We start from the raw sequence: 16,559 nt of genomic DNA, 5'->3' as shown, positions 1-16,559 counted from the left end.
GGAAGAGCTGGCAACCCAGCCCTCTGTTTTTACCAACACCTCCTGCCCGTCGGCATTACACCGAGGCACATTGATACCACACGGGCAGTGTGGGGCTCTTGAGCGTGAAATGCTGGCAGCTGCCTCCTCCTTACACCCCTCGCAGCCCTGCCTTACAGGAGCCCCATCTCCTCACGTGGCCCAGCTCTTTCTGTGGGTTATGCATCGTGTGGGATGGTCACATGAGCAGGCATGCTAAATTTTTCTCCCCCCCCTCACCCCACGTGTCCCACCCTCCCATGAGAAAGAAGAGGCTGGAGAGATGCGTTGGTGCAATAGCCCATGCAGCTATTTTAAAAGCACTCCCACAGCAACGTGAAGGGTCATGGTGCAAACAAGAATCCTGCCTTCAGTTTCTAGAGCTGTCATACAGGCTGGATTCACCATTATGAAATTTAAAAAAAAAAAATGTTTAATGATGAACAAGTATCCTGCTGCTTCTCATTCATTTAAAAAAAATGAGAATGAAAATGGCAAATTCATTTGCTCATGCTGTTGTGTGTTCTGGAAAAGCTTTTAAGGCTTCACGTTCAAGAAGCTGCAGCAGGAAAAAAAATTGTTATTGAAGTTTCTTGTATAATTTCAAAACATTAAGTGGGTAATTGCTTGTAAAAGCCAGAAAGGGGAGAGAGAATGAAAAAAATAATCAGTCTAATTTTAGCTCCTGTTTTTGAAATTACTTTGCTTTTGAAAGTGAATATATTCTTTTACCAGAAGACTTGAATCATGAAAAAATATGTATCTTCTTAAGTCAACTGCTTGCCCTGCTTGTAAGGACAAGGAGAAGAACAGCACTGCCAAGTAATCTTGCACAAAAGCAAGCTATGTGTCAGAGAAAGGGTTTGCACTCTGGGCTTTCATTACTGCTTTTCAGAAGCAATTCCTTTTTCTAGTATGGAGAACTCTTACAACTTGCAGGGAAAAATAACATTCTCTTGCAAAGAGGCAGGTGGGTGATGACTGTCTTCTGGGTTGCAAAATGACCATGCAAGATCCTGATTAATTTATTTGCCAAATCCTCCTCTCATGTCTTCAAGCCCTACCCGGGATTGCATTTTGCTTGCCCGGGGTTCTTGTTACCGACACTTGTTTCCCATTAGTAGTCCCTGGTAACGCAGGCATGGCACACGTGTGTAGGAATGTGAAGGCTTCTGTGGAAATCTGGTGGGATCCACTGTCTGGAACAAATCCCTGTCTTCTCTGGCAGACGGCTGAGCCGCAGGGGATCCCTGCGTGCCCGCAGCAGCCCTGTAGCCCCCCGGCTGCGATCACACAGGCTCTGGCCACTGAACAGCTCTTAAAAGAGGGAAGGATGAAAAGGGAGGAGAAACAAAACCCCCTCCTGGCAGGGGGAGACAGCGAGAGAAGGGCATGGGCATGAAATGCCCCTGAACACCGGTCTGCGTTTTGGTTGTTTGTCATTGCATTGGACTGCAATGATGAGAGGTAGCTCAGATGTGTCCAGCTCTGCAGCGGTGCCAGATGTTAATCCTGAGCAATAACCAGCCATGGAAGGTGTTGGGAGTAGGAGGACACTGCCTTTCTTGTTGGTGCTGCTGCTGCACTGACAAGTAAATGCCAGTAGCTTCACTGTCATGTGAAAGTCATTCATCTAAGGAGCATAATAAGATCAATGTGAGATTTTTACCCCCTTCTTGTTTCATTCTTCTTGAGAGTTTAAAAAAAAAATCTAGCCCTTAAATCCAGTCCTTACTGACCTCGGGATATCTTACCTGTCAGAAACAAGCCTGGAATACTAAGCATCTGGCATAAGAAAGCCCTTCCCCTTACAGCAGCATAAAGCAGCTGTAAGTGGAAAGGATTTCCCACAACCCCTGCATGGTGCTGAGGGTAAAATCCCTGCAAACTCTGGAAGACTTTTGTAGGACAGAGTTTTTGTCACTGATGGCTGATTGAGCTGTCATTGCCTTCCCCAGAGCTTGCTAAATCACGATGAGACTCGATCAGTGCTCTCTCCCTCTCTAGATGATAATTATATTTGAATATTAAACATCCACCTGGCTTACACAAGTGCTCTGATTAACAAAGCACTTACGTCTGTCCCCATGCAGCAAAAGAGGTTTCATTTCAGTTTGATAAACAGACCTAAATTTGTGTGGGTGCTCGTAGACCTGGCTGGATCAGGGCCTGTGTGAGCAGAAAGTCAATTTTACTTGTTACTGAGGTTTTGCTACATGCTTGGAGGCGATGCAAGTAATGACTTTTCTGTCTGATGTGTAATTGGATTGGATACCACTGATTACTTCAGGAGGTCTGATTATTCAGCCTCACTCCATCTGCTTCATGTATCTTTAAGAATTGCACAAAGGTAAAAGGCTTGAAAGGGGAACACTTTCTGCATGAAATCAGGCTGAAACTTGAGAGGAGAGTGGTGTCAAAAGCACAAGTTTGTTAGGGCTGGATGAGCTATAAAATGGATGTTGGAAGAACTGTTATAGCAAGGTGATTTCAAAGTGCTGATTCAGGGAGTGCTGTCCTGTGGCAGCCTCATGAGAGCAAGGTTAGAAAGAACTGGAGGCAGTTTCAAACTCGTTTAGTAACATACACTTACATTTTATTTTCACTTCCAGCTGGGAGGCCTTGAAGGTCTCTGAAGAGCAGAGCTGGTCTGGTGATGCTTAGCTTGTAGAGACATCCATAGGACAAAGGAACCATTTGATTTGCCATCCTTCTCGAAGTGGAGAGGTTGCTGTTGGAAGCAGTTTTCTGAACTGATTTGTTTTTTCAACAGAGAATTTCTCAGCTTTACTGTAGCCACCTCGCTGGAGGTGCTATGTGGAGAACGGTAGCTGTTGTGGGTTTATACAATCTCAGAATAGCCAAACAAGCCTCCTCATGTTGGGAGACTTACCCAAAGCCTCTCTCATCTTATTTGCCTCGTGTTTATAGACCATTTCCTATAAGATGTGACTTATGGGACAGTCACAAATCTGGGGGACCCAGTGCTGCCTGTTCCAAGCAGGATGCTAGCCTTGATTTTCAGCCCAGGGTATGGACACAAGACAGCAGTGCATATAGAGGGTGGGAGGAAAAAGAGACACCTGATATAATTTTGCCAAGGATGCAGCCAAGGGCAGACTTTCTTTCATGTGACACTTAAGGATGTGTCTTGAAGGACTTCATTTCAATTGTCATTAGAGGATTTTGCAGCCTGATTGAGCTCTGCAGTTAAACTCTCCCTTGATGAAACCTCGTGAGTCTAATTTTAATCTTGTAGGCAACACAGTGTTCAGCCTAAAGTGATTATGTTTTGGGACTCCTCTGGGTTGTCGTGAGGGGGAGGGAGGCTGGTTGTCTTTTGTTTAATAAGAGGCAGCATTTTTTTTAGGAGATACATCTGTATCCTCTCAGTTTCTCTTGAAATGCCACAGATTTAATATCCCCTTCCCACTCACCTTCCCCAGGGGGCAAAGGCACCCTGGAGATCTTTGCCACGCACAGGTGGGAGGCTGAGCCTGCAGGACTTCATTCCCTGCCAATTAGCAGGGAATTGGTTGTGTAGGGTTATTAGAGTTTTTGAAGAAATCAGGAAAAGTAATGTGGAATCTGCCAGTCTTCAAAAAATGTTTTCCATAAATGCTTAAAATGAGGACACCGACAATACAAGCACGGTATGTCGTACAAAGCTGCTGACTGCTTGCATCTTTCCCGGAGGAAAATGGCTCATCCATGGGGTTTTCCCAGCACAGTTCCCTCCTCTCCTCCCCAAACAGCATAAGCCTGGTGCACTTGAAAAGCTTGGAGATGCAAGCAGGGAATCATGTGAAAGGTTTCTCTGCCAGGACTATGACATTTAAAGAGTGCCAGTAGGATTATTTTGACTTTTTTTTACCCGCACTGGTCCCTTTGCACATATTGCTTGACTCACGATACCCTCTGTCAGTCTCTGACCTTTTCCAAAGTCCTGGGCTCCCCCTTTCTGTCCCCATCCCAGGGTGGGTGCAGCGATACCTTACACCACAGGTGTCAAACAAACGTGGGCCAAATCCTGCCCACCTCGTTTTATCCGGCCTGGCACTTACTCGTCGGCAGCACCGAGCCGCTTGTCCCCAGGCTCCTGCCACCCCGCTAGTCAAGTGTGCAGCGAGTGTGATGTGCGCATTATGCTGCAGGAGTAGGAGAACGGTGGGAGCTGCAGCCGTAGCTACAGGAGAGTGGTGAGCCTGTGTAAGAAGAGTAATAGGTGAGACTGATGGGGGACACTGGTAACTGCCTTGTGGCACTGAAAGACAAGAATTACCTGGCGTGGGGATGGTGGAATAAGGATGCTGCTCCTCATGGAGGGTGATAAAAGGAGAATAATGAGTAGGCATGTCCATCCCCAAAGGAACATTTTTCTTATTCCACCGTGGAAGAATGAGGATGTTCATGCCAGGGAATGGTATTAAGGATGATGTTGCTGTCCAAGGGTTTGGCAATGGAGGAATAAGCAGAATGTTACTGGGATAGAGGGAGGGGGAGAATTGACGGAGAAAGAGTGACTGCTGTTTATGGGGAAAGGGGTTTGAGGGAAAGGTGAGCCTGTGTGAGAGAGCCTGACTATTATTTAACCTGGTCCTAAAGGACATCTTGGTGGCGCACCGTAACATCTTTGGTGGAACAATTTGAATCCCAAAATGTCCAGTAAGAGAGAGATTGATGCAGAAGGAAGGCAATTTAATGATAAATGGGAAAGCGAATACATGTTTGTGTTTCAAGCAGAAAAACCAATGTGTCTCTTGTGTTATGAGACAGTGTCGGTGATAAAGGAGTACAATACGCATAACTGAGTGGCAAACACAAGGCCCACGGGCTGAATCCTAAAATTACATTTGGCCCTTTGAAGACAGCTGTGAGGCTGATGTGGCCCCTGGTGTAAATGAGTTTGACACCCCTGCCTTACACCCATGCACCATTTCACCAATCACAAATAGACCAAGTGCAAGCCAGCTAAGCCAGTTTTCACGTAAACATCCATTTCATGCGCTTAGTTCCTTGTTTTCAGTATGATTTGAGGTCCATTGTAAACAAAGGTTGAGGCATTAAAATGGGCTGGCTTGTGGATGGCTTCTGCAGCATCCGATGAGGTTGTTTTCAGCCCAAGCTTTTCCTTCCATAAGGACCTTTACAGAGTTCTCCACACTGATCATCCTAACACCTATAAAGGCTTACCATTTCGGAGCCTCCAACTTCTCATTGAATCTGAAGCTCACAGATGGATGCACACGCACTAGCACACACATACACAGGGTACAAGTGCCTGAGATGCATTTCCCCAGAAAACCAGACTGTAACCAGCACATTTACAGCTGGGCCATGTCAGATGCTCCAGCGGGCAGCATCGAGATGAGAGGGGATGGAAGAAATCCGAGCTGGGAGCATCCTGATGGAAACTGGCAGGTTAGTGGGGCTGCGCTGTGGGGGGAAATGGTAAGAAGAGGTTGGGGCAACGTGAATGAGCAGCCAGCCTCACCGTCAAAAATACCTTATAACTACAGCCATGCTCAGACACAAAGATGAAGTGAGGATAACGCCTAAGAGCAGGGGACAGCAACAAATTTCTGACCTGTGGGTGTGGGACAGTGGGGAACCAGAAAAAAAGTAATGCGCAAGATGAAGCAGCCTTTCTAAGGCATTCTTTTAGATTTTTATTTTTAACTACAGCTATTATGCCCAGTGGAAGTGCCCTGTTGGCAAGGATGTGCTCCATCACTGCGTTTTCATCACCTTAAATCTGCTGCAAGAAACAGTGCAGGGAGAGGAGCACTGATGTGATGCTGAACAGGCCAGGGAAGGGGCAGTGGAACAATCTCCCATCAGAAAATGCCACTGAAGGAAAAGTAACACACAGAAAATCTGTGAATTTAGCTGAGTCATTGATTTGGGAAGTGAAATTGAGAAGATAAAATGGCTGAAACTTGCTGCTCAGGTGGCTTTTGGGCTGCCATGGGTCACAGTTCTCCTTTTGTAAAGTAATAGTGTTATTATTTTTAGTTCTAAGATTTAAAGTGCCATAGAAAGTTATAGCTGAAAGAAAACGTGATTTTTTTTTTCATTTTTCACTTTCTATTAGAAACTGCATCGCTTTATTTTCCTTCCCTCCCCCAAGAAAGAAGCCACATTGCAGCAGTGTGGATGCCCTCCCCCAGATCAGAAATTCTGTCTCAGATCCTTCATCACCAAACCTGCATTACCTGAGGAAAACCATCTTGCCTGCCCATGTAGCTTACTTGCAGTAAAAAGGTACACGGAACAAGTCCATCAACAGTAACTCACACGGAATAAATTGCAGTATTTTTGCCCAAATATATTTCTGACAAGATGATTGGATGAAAAAAGCAGTCCAAGCCCCCAACTTTTGCTGCATATAAAGGACTGGCCACAGCCATGAATCAAAACTGTGCTCTTGGGGAAAAAGAAAAAGGAAATCCAGCAGCAATTGCCCTCATTGTTTGATTTGGTTTTCATCAAACCTGAGTCACTTTTAAATTCTCCAACTTCTGGAGGCTTCTCATCAATAGGCTTCTGAAGACAGGTTCCTGAATCAAGCTAGTTAGTCAAGTGACAGTCAAGTATTCATTCAGATCACCCTGGCTGGAAAAAAACAAGTAAGCGTTGTGGATTTAATATATTTGTTAATGCGGAGCAAATAAATTAAACACAGCCAGCAGTGACGCTATGGTCAGCCTGGACCTGAGCACTCACTCGTGCTCCATGGCCGTGTGAGGTGTCCCATCTACCCCAGGATGGGCACCGAAGCACCTGCTGTGCCAGGCAAGCCCTCACCAGCAGGGAAATGCTGCCTGCAATTTTGTAGTCCTTTCCACAGGGTAGTTTCCCAGAGGTTGGTTCAAAGAGAAGCAAGCCTGTCAAGCAGTCAGGAGGTGTAGTGGGGGAATCACTTTCTTCTCTCATTTTGATGAAGCTTAATAGATCCTTGATGCTGAGTTTTGCAGAGACTGAGCAGGGTACTGGTACAGCAGCACTGCAGGGCCTTATAAAACTGATTCCCCCTGAGCAAAGGCACTGATGGGTGATTTAACACTGTGTCTTGCTGAAAGGATGCTCCGTAGGAGGTGGTTTGAGTGGCTTTGCACCATCTGATATTTGTATAGGATATTAAGCTACTGGAGGGTGTCCAGAGGAGGGCCACAAAATTCTTGAAGGTTTTAGACTGGAAGCTGTATGAGGAGTGCCTAAAGTCACTCAGTTTGTTCAGCCTGGATGAGGGGAGACTGAGGTGAGATCTCATCACGGTCTACAGCTTCCTCACAAGGGGAGGAGGAGGGGCAGGTGCTGATCTCTTCTCTCTGGAGACCAATGACAGAACCTGAGGGAATGGCAGGAGGATGTGTCAGGGGAGGTTTAGGTTGGTATGAGGAAAAGGTTCTTCACCCAGAGGGTGGTGGAGCACTGGAACAGGCTCCCCAGGGAGGTGTCACATCCCCAAGCCTGACAGAGTTCAAAAAGAGACTGGACAACACCCTCAGACACATGGTGTGAACTGTGGGGTTGTCATATGCAGGGACAGGAGTTGGACTCGATGATCCTTGTGGGTCCCTTCCAACTCAGGACATTCTATGGTTCTATGATCTGCTCGAGGCACTGATTCCTCTGCGAGGGCAGAAAAAAGGGACTTTGCCTTGTGGGAGCCATCCTCAGACACCTGATGACTCTCTGCTCATGCTGCTGAGTGGGGCTGATGTCTAGGAAAGTCAGCTCGGGAGGAGCAAATGATTCCTGCTGCTGTTGGCATCCCCACACTGTGCGATCCCCACAAAACCGGTGCTGGGTCCAGGAGCCCAAAGGTGGCTCCTTCAGACCCCAACCTTGCTGGATGGAGCTGAAGTTGTGCTTACCATGCTGTCAAGAGAAGGAAAGCATGACTACAACTGCCTGGTTGGCCAAGCTCCTGATGGAAATTAATACTGCTGCTGAGACCATCCTGTCTTAATAGTGGCAGATCAGAGCACCCAAGATGCTGTAGGAGTACAATTTTATGCTGTGCATTGGAAAAGAAAAAAATTATGGTACAGTGAGATGAGAACTTGTGGGTGCACCCCATTTGTTAATGGACTCATAATTCTCTTGCTGACACATTAGCACATTAAAAAGGCATTTTCCAGCCTCTTGAACATGTCACTGAAGGTCCATTTCCATCATTTTCCCAGCCCACTGACACAGACTCCTGTGGCCAACCATCCGTTTCTCCCAGACAGTCTGGTAATGCGCCGTGTCCTCTCCATGCCCCCCCCTCCCAGCTTTTACACTTGGATGAAGCCATAGCCCTATGGCAGAGTTGTCTAACATGAACCAGAAATACAGCACCAGGAATTGTTTGATATAGGATGTATCCAGATGCCCACAACCCAGCTGAAGATGTTGAATGTTGTTTCCCTTACTGCTGTGGTGAGGATTTGAGCCAGGCTGTAATTTACTCCTGAAATACCCTGGCATGAAAAATAGAAGTTAATCTTTTTTTGGAGATAGGTATGCTTGTCTTCAAGAAAAGAACTGCATTAGTAAAGTAACAGAGGATTTGATTCTACTGTTGCAACGAAGATAATAAATATTCATTTCTGAAAGATAGAGGTGGATGTGAGGATGATAAAACAGCTGTGCAAGACCCGAGTGACAGGTGCTGAATAACTCATGAGGAGGATCCTGGGATTTAGTTATGGCATCAAGAAATTTAATGTCCTGCAAGAGCCATTCCCTGCAGACAAAGAGAATAAGGTCTGTTCTGTCCCAGCGATTCCCCCTGGTATGAGCACGAAGAATAGCTCCAGCAGCCCGTCACACTCTGGACAAAAGCAGGATTAATAACAGTGTTTTGTGTTGGCCTGTACCCTACCTGCCTCATTGTGGTTTGAACCTCCTGGGGATGGGAAGGTCTTATTAATTAATTAATTCTCTTAATTCAAGCACATGTAACTGATTTATATGCAGTCTAGGGCCTGATCCTGCAGGGCATGAGCTGACTTCGTTGAAGTGCACAGCTTTCCAAATCCCCAACAGAAGGGAATTACTGGATCTATGCTGCAACATATAAGCAGCAAGAGTATTTAGGAAACCTGTGTTGGTGTTTCACCAGTGTAGCTAATACATGGCATTTGTTGCTCATCCGTGCTGCAGATTCAGCTCAGCCAAAATTCACTTTCTGGGGACAGCTGCATGTTTGCTTTCATCCATGGGCGAAGCACAGTCTGGAAGAAGATGGGAGAAAACAGTGTTGGGAATAGCAGGGGATTTCACTGCTCGAGGATGCAAAGGATTAATTGTCCTTTTCATCAGGGGAAGGAGAGATGTGGCTGTTTGGCAAGGGCTTGAGCTGGTCCCCACCAACTGCTCTTCCAGCTCAGCATGCCCTGTCCCCAGACCCGCTGCAGTGACCAGCCTGCTGCTAATGCAGGAAACAACTCATCCAGGGGATGGTTCTAGCAAGTGCATGCATGCCCTCTGCATGGATGGGAGCTGACGCTGTGGTCTCGTTCCCCTCAGGCAGTATCCCTGCGCCGGGGGACTGAGCTAGTGGGGCCAGCAGCTGAGGTTTGGCGGTCCCTGCCCTCCCCAGACAGCCAGACTGGTAGGTGTGATGGATAGACCATTCAGTGGGTCACGGCACCTTTCCCACTCGCGTCTGAATCACCAAAGAATTGAAGTCTCTAAACAATCGGGCAATATTTTTAAATGATAGGTAACAATAAGCCCTTGTCCTGCTGAGACTGCAGCTCCCGGGCTTGTTCTGCCGCTTAACCTCTCCACTGCCAGCGGGGATGAGCCCAAGTTCAGGCAAGGTCCCTCCACGCCTGCACTCACAGCTTTCCTGCAGGGATGGCCCCATCCTGCCTCTTCCAGCCTGGAGCATGATTCTGTCCACAGGCAAGCCCAGCAAACCTTGGCAAAGATCCTGGCAACGTGCCCTTGTGACCAAGAAGGCCAGTGGTATCCTGGGGGCATAAGAAGAGTGTGGCCAGCAAGCTGAAGGAGGTTATCCTGCCCTCTACCCTGGTGAGGCCACATTTGGAGTACTGTGTCCAGTTCTGCACTCCCCAGTTTAAGAGGGACAAGGAGTTACTGGAGGGAGTCCAGTGGCAGGTTACAAAGATGATCAGAGGTCTGGAGCATCTTTCTTATGAGGAAAGACTGAGAGAACTGGGTCTGTTCAGCCTGGAGAAGAGAAGGCTGAGAACAGATCTTATTTATGTTTATAAATATCCCAAGGGTGGATGTCAAGAGAATGGGACCAGACTCTTTTTAGTGGTGCCAAACGATAGGATGAGGGGCAACAGGCACAGGCTGAAGCATAGGAAGTTTCATCTGAATATGAGGAGAAACTTCTTTACTTTGAGGGTGCCAGAGCCCTGGAACAGGCTGCCCAGAGAGGCTGTGGAGTCTCCTTCTCTGGAGACATTCAAGACCCACCTGGACACATTCCTGTGCGATCTGCCCTAGGTGAACCTGCTTTAGCAGGTAGGCTGGACTAGATGATCTCCAGAGGTCCCTTCCAGGCTTAACCATTCCGTGATTCTGTGACATTTGCTGGAGTAGCCGATCTCACACTGCCCATTGTCCTGACCCAGAGCCACACAACTCCTCTGCCATGACCGCTGGGGTGGATAGCAAAGTGCCCCTTGCATCCCTCAGGGCAGTGCTTGAAGTAAACAAACAAAATTTATTTATTTTTGTCTATTTAGTGTGTGAAATAGAAGTACAAACAGCCATAAAAAATGACATTTACTTATTAACACCACAATTAACTTTTAAAATTGAGCAACACCAATCCTGTCAAGTTCCTCAAATTGAAGGCTTGCTCCTTCAAATGTGCAATAAAGCCTTTCAAGATTAATTGTCCTTTTGAAAACATGTTGAATTTTTCCTTCCCCTTGTGTTGCAGAGGTGCCAAAAAACCCATGGATGTCCTTGAATTAACTATTACAGATATATAAACTAACAGGTAGCATCTTTTTCCTTTAGTCAAAGGGAAAAATAATTTTCTTCCATTTTTTTCTTTCCCTGTAAACGTGACAGAAGAAATGTCTTTCCAAATAGGAATCTTTTCTCTCAGGATGTATCTAGCGTGTGTGCACACATGTATATGTGTGGAGTCTTCCTTCATCAAAAATATACAGTAATTTTGCCTGTCTCACTGCCCTTCTCTAAAAACGCTAAAAGCACATGCTTATGTTGCAGCAGTGTTGCTCTGAGGTATGCCCCAAGTGCCTCAAACAGAAGCAAGCAGTCTTAAGAAATGATGAAAGCCTTAGATACCCACGTGCAGTGAAAATGAACCATCGGGACAAATACACTAAGTGGCTTCTGTTGGAGGGGTAATTCTCTCTCGGAAATGTCTTGGGAGAGAGCTACGAGGGGAAGCTATGAGAGGAAGCTTTGAACACGGATGCCTTTGGACAGTTGGCAGTGGAGAGGCAGTCAGCACCACTGAAAAGGCCAAGGACCCACCAGTCATGCCCTGAAGGCCAAGTGTTACCATCTGAGTGACAAGACTACGCCAAGGGGAGCAAAGTCCGAAGTCAAGGTGAGAATGGAAAGAATCCATAACGTATTTCCTTTATAAGCAGTGGCAATTAGCAGGTCAAATTTTAGTGTCTGAAGTCTTGGGTCAGGATACCCTAGAAAGCCCATATTTTAAAATTTAGCAGATTTGATGGGGGGTGGGATACAGCTGGCTATACTTCCTATTACAGATCCAACACACCACTTCATACAGCCTGTAAATGGAGCGTGCTCTGCTTTATCTTACTGAGAGGAAGGAAATTATTGATTTTTACTTGGGTGCCATAATCTCCCCCCATGAGGCAAGCTTTCTTGGCCAGGCTGGATGAAGCTCTGAGCAACCTGTTGTAGTTGAAGATGTCCCTCATTGCAGTGGGGTTGGACTAGATGACCTTTGAAGGTTTTTTCCAACCCAAACTATTCTATGATTCTATGATCAGCATGCTTTCCTATGGCCTGCTTGCTCATCAGCTGCATTGAGGGGGCAAAGACGATGTTCAGAGAGCTTGAACAGCAGCTCAACAGCAGTGCATAGGAGACAGGCCAAACAGCCTGCACTTCTAGGGCAAGGGAAAACACCTCTGACTTAGTCTCCTGATGCTCTCCTGAGAGCTACAGTTAAACAAGGAGGAGCTGTTGTGGTCCAGAGCATCCTCCCTCCAGCATCTGAGGTAGAAATATCGAGCATTTTCTGCAGAAAACAAGCCTGCTGTGCTAGGGGAGACCTTCAGTGAGCTGGATCCTCCTCAGGGATGCAGAGGACCACCAAGGATGCCATCCCAGGCACTGTGCACAGGGAAAGTAGAAGCTTGGGAGCTCATGGAACAGCTGGCATTCTTGGCAGGAGCAGGATTGGGCCACCTCTCTGAAAACACAAGCAGTTGCCTGATAAATATAGCCAGAGAGTTTTAGATAAAAGTTACAGCTTACCTTCATCTGCAGTGACTGTAGTTATTTTTGCTAGTCATCAAAAGAAACTGCTGGATGTAGGATTAAAGCAGGGGAATAAGGTAGACACATGAATTATGAATTTTGCATCACAGATTTTTGCCGAAAATAGCATGATGCACCAAATACATCTAGGATAAGTGTTCTCCAGCTTTCAAGGGCTGGAAATGATACCACCTTCAAGGAAAAAGTTTCTTTGTGTATGAAAAAAAAAATGGGCAACTTTACTTTTTTGGCATCCAATAGCTCCTAAACTCTGTATATAACTTTTGCAACAGTGACACTTCTGCGTTTTGGCTGCTCATCTTGAAATGCTTCACTGGGATTTGTTTTTCAGCAGGTCAGTACTAAGTATTTGCCAAACCCCAGCTGTCAGGAGGGGATCAGAGAACCAAACACTGAGACACCCAAACCCAGATGGTCACTTTTGGGCAGGAACATGACTCTCTGTATCTTTCCTACTTCTTCTCACTTCCTCATCACTAAGTGCCCCGGAACTTGCAACATGGGATTATTAGAATTTCTTAACTAAATTTCATGGTTTCCACATCAAAGCTTTGGGAAAGGAGACTTCCTTTCCAGAGCACTGTCAAGGCTACAGAGGAGTACAGAGGGTGAAAAGTGGAAAGGCTTGGGCAGAAGAAAAACACTGATGGGTCCTAGATATCCAGATCGCTGGATAGCCACATGAATAACTTTGTTTATTGTGGGTAGGACTCCCAGGCTTATTTTTCTTGCTGTTACCCCAGCCATGCTGATGGGACACCTGCCTATACGGCATGCTCCACTTCTGCCCCAGCCCAAAAGAGACTTTAGTTTATCACCTGCCCAGCTCCTAAAACAAAATGAAATTCCCTATCTTGTGCATTATTTTTTATCTGGACTTTTAAAAACACCATTATCACTGCATCCCTCGGAGGCAGGATTATTCAGACTCCGTGCTGGGAATCTGCAGCACCGCCACTGCTCAGAAAGAAGCGCACCCATAGACAGCAAATAGAGATGCTTCTGATACTCACAGAATAGATTTGGACATACCCAGCCATATAATTATTATGATTTCTGTTTCCCGGAAAACATTTCTTTGGGTCTGATTGCTGCTAGAGGCAGCTGCTGGTTTGTGTTCAATTCAAGGCCTGGAGATCTCTAGAACATACTTGATTTCTTCCTTGGCTTTACGTGATGGGAATTCAGTGAAAAGTGGCAAACTTGTGGCTGGGGTGTCCATCTGCCACCTTTTCATGAGACTGAAAGAGACGCTTTGTTCGGTCCCCAAAGTGCATTTCCACTTATCCTTCCAGAAGCGATGGAGAGGATCCCTTTTCCTTGGGGTGATGAAGTTTGGAAGGTGAAAGTCACACAGTCCCCACTTCATTATCTTCTGGGTATAGTGTTGGACCAAGATGTTTACTCGACTATTGTCATGTTGGAAAATTACTCTGATGAGGGGAGGGAGTTTTACTGGAGGTTATTTAACACCCTCAAGCTTTGTTGTTAATTTACGTTGGTTGCTTTAAATATACATAAATGCTAAGTCTAAATGATGAACGGTGGTGAACAAGTAACTGGGAGACAAACTCCATAAATACTTGTGTTGTTTTTTAAGTCAGGAAGACAACGAGATACTACTTCTGTATCACACTTCAGTAAAAGCCTGGGTAACATTCCTGAGTCCTCCTCTGTCTACTTATCAGCTGGTTGAATGGCCTTCACCCTATATTGTTTAGGCAAACAATCCCTGATGTGGTGTCCAGGAGCTTTATGCAGGAAAAAAAAAAAGCTGAACAAAACCAAAAGAAAACCAAAACCAGGAAAGCCTGAACCATACTTCTTTGCGGCTGTGGGCATGGCTTTGCAGAAAAAGGTTATGGGTCCATTGTCAGCAGGCTTGGAGCACTTTATTGTGACAGACGGGTTCATTTGCAAGGCAGAAGATTACCTGCTCATTTTAGCTGAACAATTTAGTTGGACAGACTCTGCTAATGCCTATGCCTATACCCTTTGTATTTAATAAACCTTGTACTGAGCATATTTCAGGGTTCAAAAAGGATTCAGTAACTCATTGAAAGATATTAAAGATATTACAGCTCTTTTTTTTATGCATCCAGAGTGAGAATAGAAAGACGTCAGAAAGGTGTTATAAGAGAGTGAACATTTATCTGAAATGCTATTTATATTTCATTGAGTTGGCTGAAAAGGACTGCAGAAGGCAAATCACGAGCGAGGGATTCAGGCGGGCGGGCAGCCATCCCACTGTGCACAAAGGACAGTGTCTTGACAAATGATTTAATGACTCCAGCGTGTGCAGAGGGACCAGAGACCAGGTGGAAATATCTCGCATTCAGGGCACAGCTTGAGCGGGGGAAAAAATGTGATGTGGTGCCTGCGTTCTCCCTTGCTTACAGTTTGATGGTCCTTGTGCCGCTGGTTTTGATTTGTGTGGGGCCATTCGTTGTTGTGAAGGCAGGAGCCACGCCTGCCTTCCCCAGGTTCAAGTGTCTTCTGGGGTGAATTAGCTCATCAGATTTGCATTGAGCCCCAGCCGCTCACCTTACCACATCCCTCAGAAGGAGCCTGAACAAGTGCTGTTGTGTATAACCGAGTATTTTCCATAATACCCTAATTTCTGGAATGGGCCAGAAAAAAAGAAAATACAGCTCTGAGTCTGAAGCTGAAAAAAGATGAATCTAGGAGGTGCCCATCCAGGGTAAGGAGACAGAAAGAAGGAAGAAAGGTTTTCTGAATGCAGAGCCATTTTGGAGAGGCACATTTCTGCTTTATGGTGAGGTGGCTACGAACAGTGGTAATTAAAGGCAGCTGCCCATGTCATTGTCTCATATATATGCAAGACTAAACCACCGATGTCAGACATCAGCATAAAATCTGCTGCAAGTGAAAAGACAGACAAGTGCAAATAAGCCCTTCATGAATTTTCAATGATAAATCTGAAAGATGTAGTGTTAAGGGCTGACCTCATGCCTGAGCTTGGCTTGTCTGTGTAAAACCAGATCATCAGTGAGGTCAATGCAATCTCTACTGACTGTAACCTCAACCTCAGCTTGTTTCACTTAGCGGATATTTAGTCCTCTAAGTGCTTTGAGTACTTCCATACAGCCAGACTTCCCCAGAGCATGAAAATTCTATACGTGGCTGGCTGACCAGTGACTTGCTTAATTAATATTTGAAAAATCAGATTGCACTGCCTTTGCATATTCATTTATGGTTGATGGATGCTATTCCTGCAGGGCCATTTTGCTGATGGAAACTGTCCAGCTCACCTGCAGGTCTTTTATCATTGAAGCAAATTGGTGAAACATCTTTTTGAAAAAAGAAAAAAATATCCCCTACCCTATTACTGAACTGCGAAGTGCCATCAACTGTACATATGTTGTACAGGTCCCCTTTCTGAGTACAGAAGTCCCAATACGAGGCTTTAAAAAGATGTTTAAATAATCTTGTGAACTTCGGTCTGTGCTAAAAATGCCTCCGATGGCGTTTACCACTGTTCCCTAACGCAAACACTGGGAATAATTATCTTTTGTTGGCAGATGTTCTGTGTTGAGATCAAGAGGCTGTTGAGCCGTATTTCTTTTATTTGCATTACTGGAGGAAAGAGCAAATGGAACAAATGTAATCAAACATTTATTTTTCTTCTCCTTTGATGTCATGGTGCTCCCCTTGTAAACATGTATAACCTGACAGCATCTGGACAAGATTTTTCCCCCTCTGCCACAGCTTCAATCAGTGCTAAACTAGGAGCCTAATAGTGGGTTACATTTCTGACAAAAACCCGATGCAATAACAATAGATCTACAGGGATCATAGAATCATAGAATCGTTTTGGTTGGAAGAGACATTTTGCCTTGCCTAGCAGGCTACTGGCTATTTATGGCAAGGCAATAATGGGAGAAAAACACCATCAAGCTGAGTGGGTAATGCTTGGCTTTTACTTCTTCAGGATTTAAATGAGTACCTAAAGTGCAGGGCAGTGCGGAGTCCATCCCAGGGTTCCTGACTTGCGTTTACAGCTGGCTCTGAGTGAGTCTGTTATCTAA

General features: G+C 45.6%; 1 protein-coding gene across 3 annotated transcripts in view; it reads left to right on the top strand.

The window, feature by feature from the left end:
• The first annotated feature begins 4,097 nt into the window (after positions 1–4,097).
• Positions 4,098–16,559, top strand: part of AOAH (acyloxyacyl hydrolase) — a 101,634-nt gene continuing 89,172 nt past the window's right edge. For 2 of the 3 annotated variants that reach the window (XM_065627381.1, XM_065627379.1), the window contains exon 1: positions 4,098–4,243. The gene's annotated coding sequence lies outside the window, so the exon portion shown is untranslated. Of the gene's footprint in view, positions 4,244–11,232; positions 11,579–16,559 lie in introns of all 3 variants that reach the window. The other variant, XM_065627380.1, reaches the window with a different exon arrangement.

This window comes from Caloenas nicobarica, chromosome 2 (genome assembly GCF_036013445.1).
Source record: "Caloenas nicobarica isolate bCalNic1 chromosome 2, bCalNic1.hap1, whole genome shotgun sequence".
Taxonomy (NCBI): Eukaryota; Metazoa; Chordata; class Aves; order Columbiformes; family Columbidae; genus Caloenas; species Caloenas nicobarica.
Note: the sequence above shows the minus strand (reverse complement) of the source record. Positions and strands in the feature narration are given on the sequence as shown.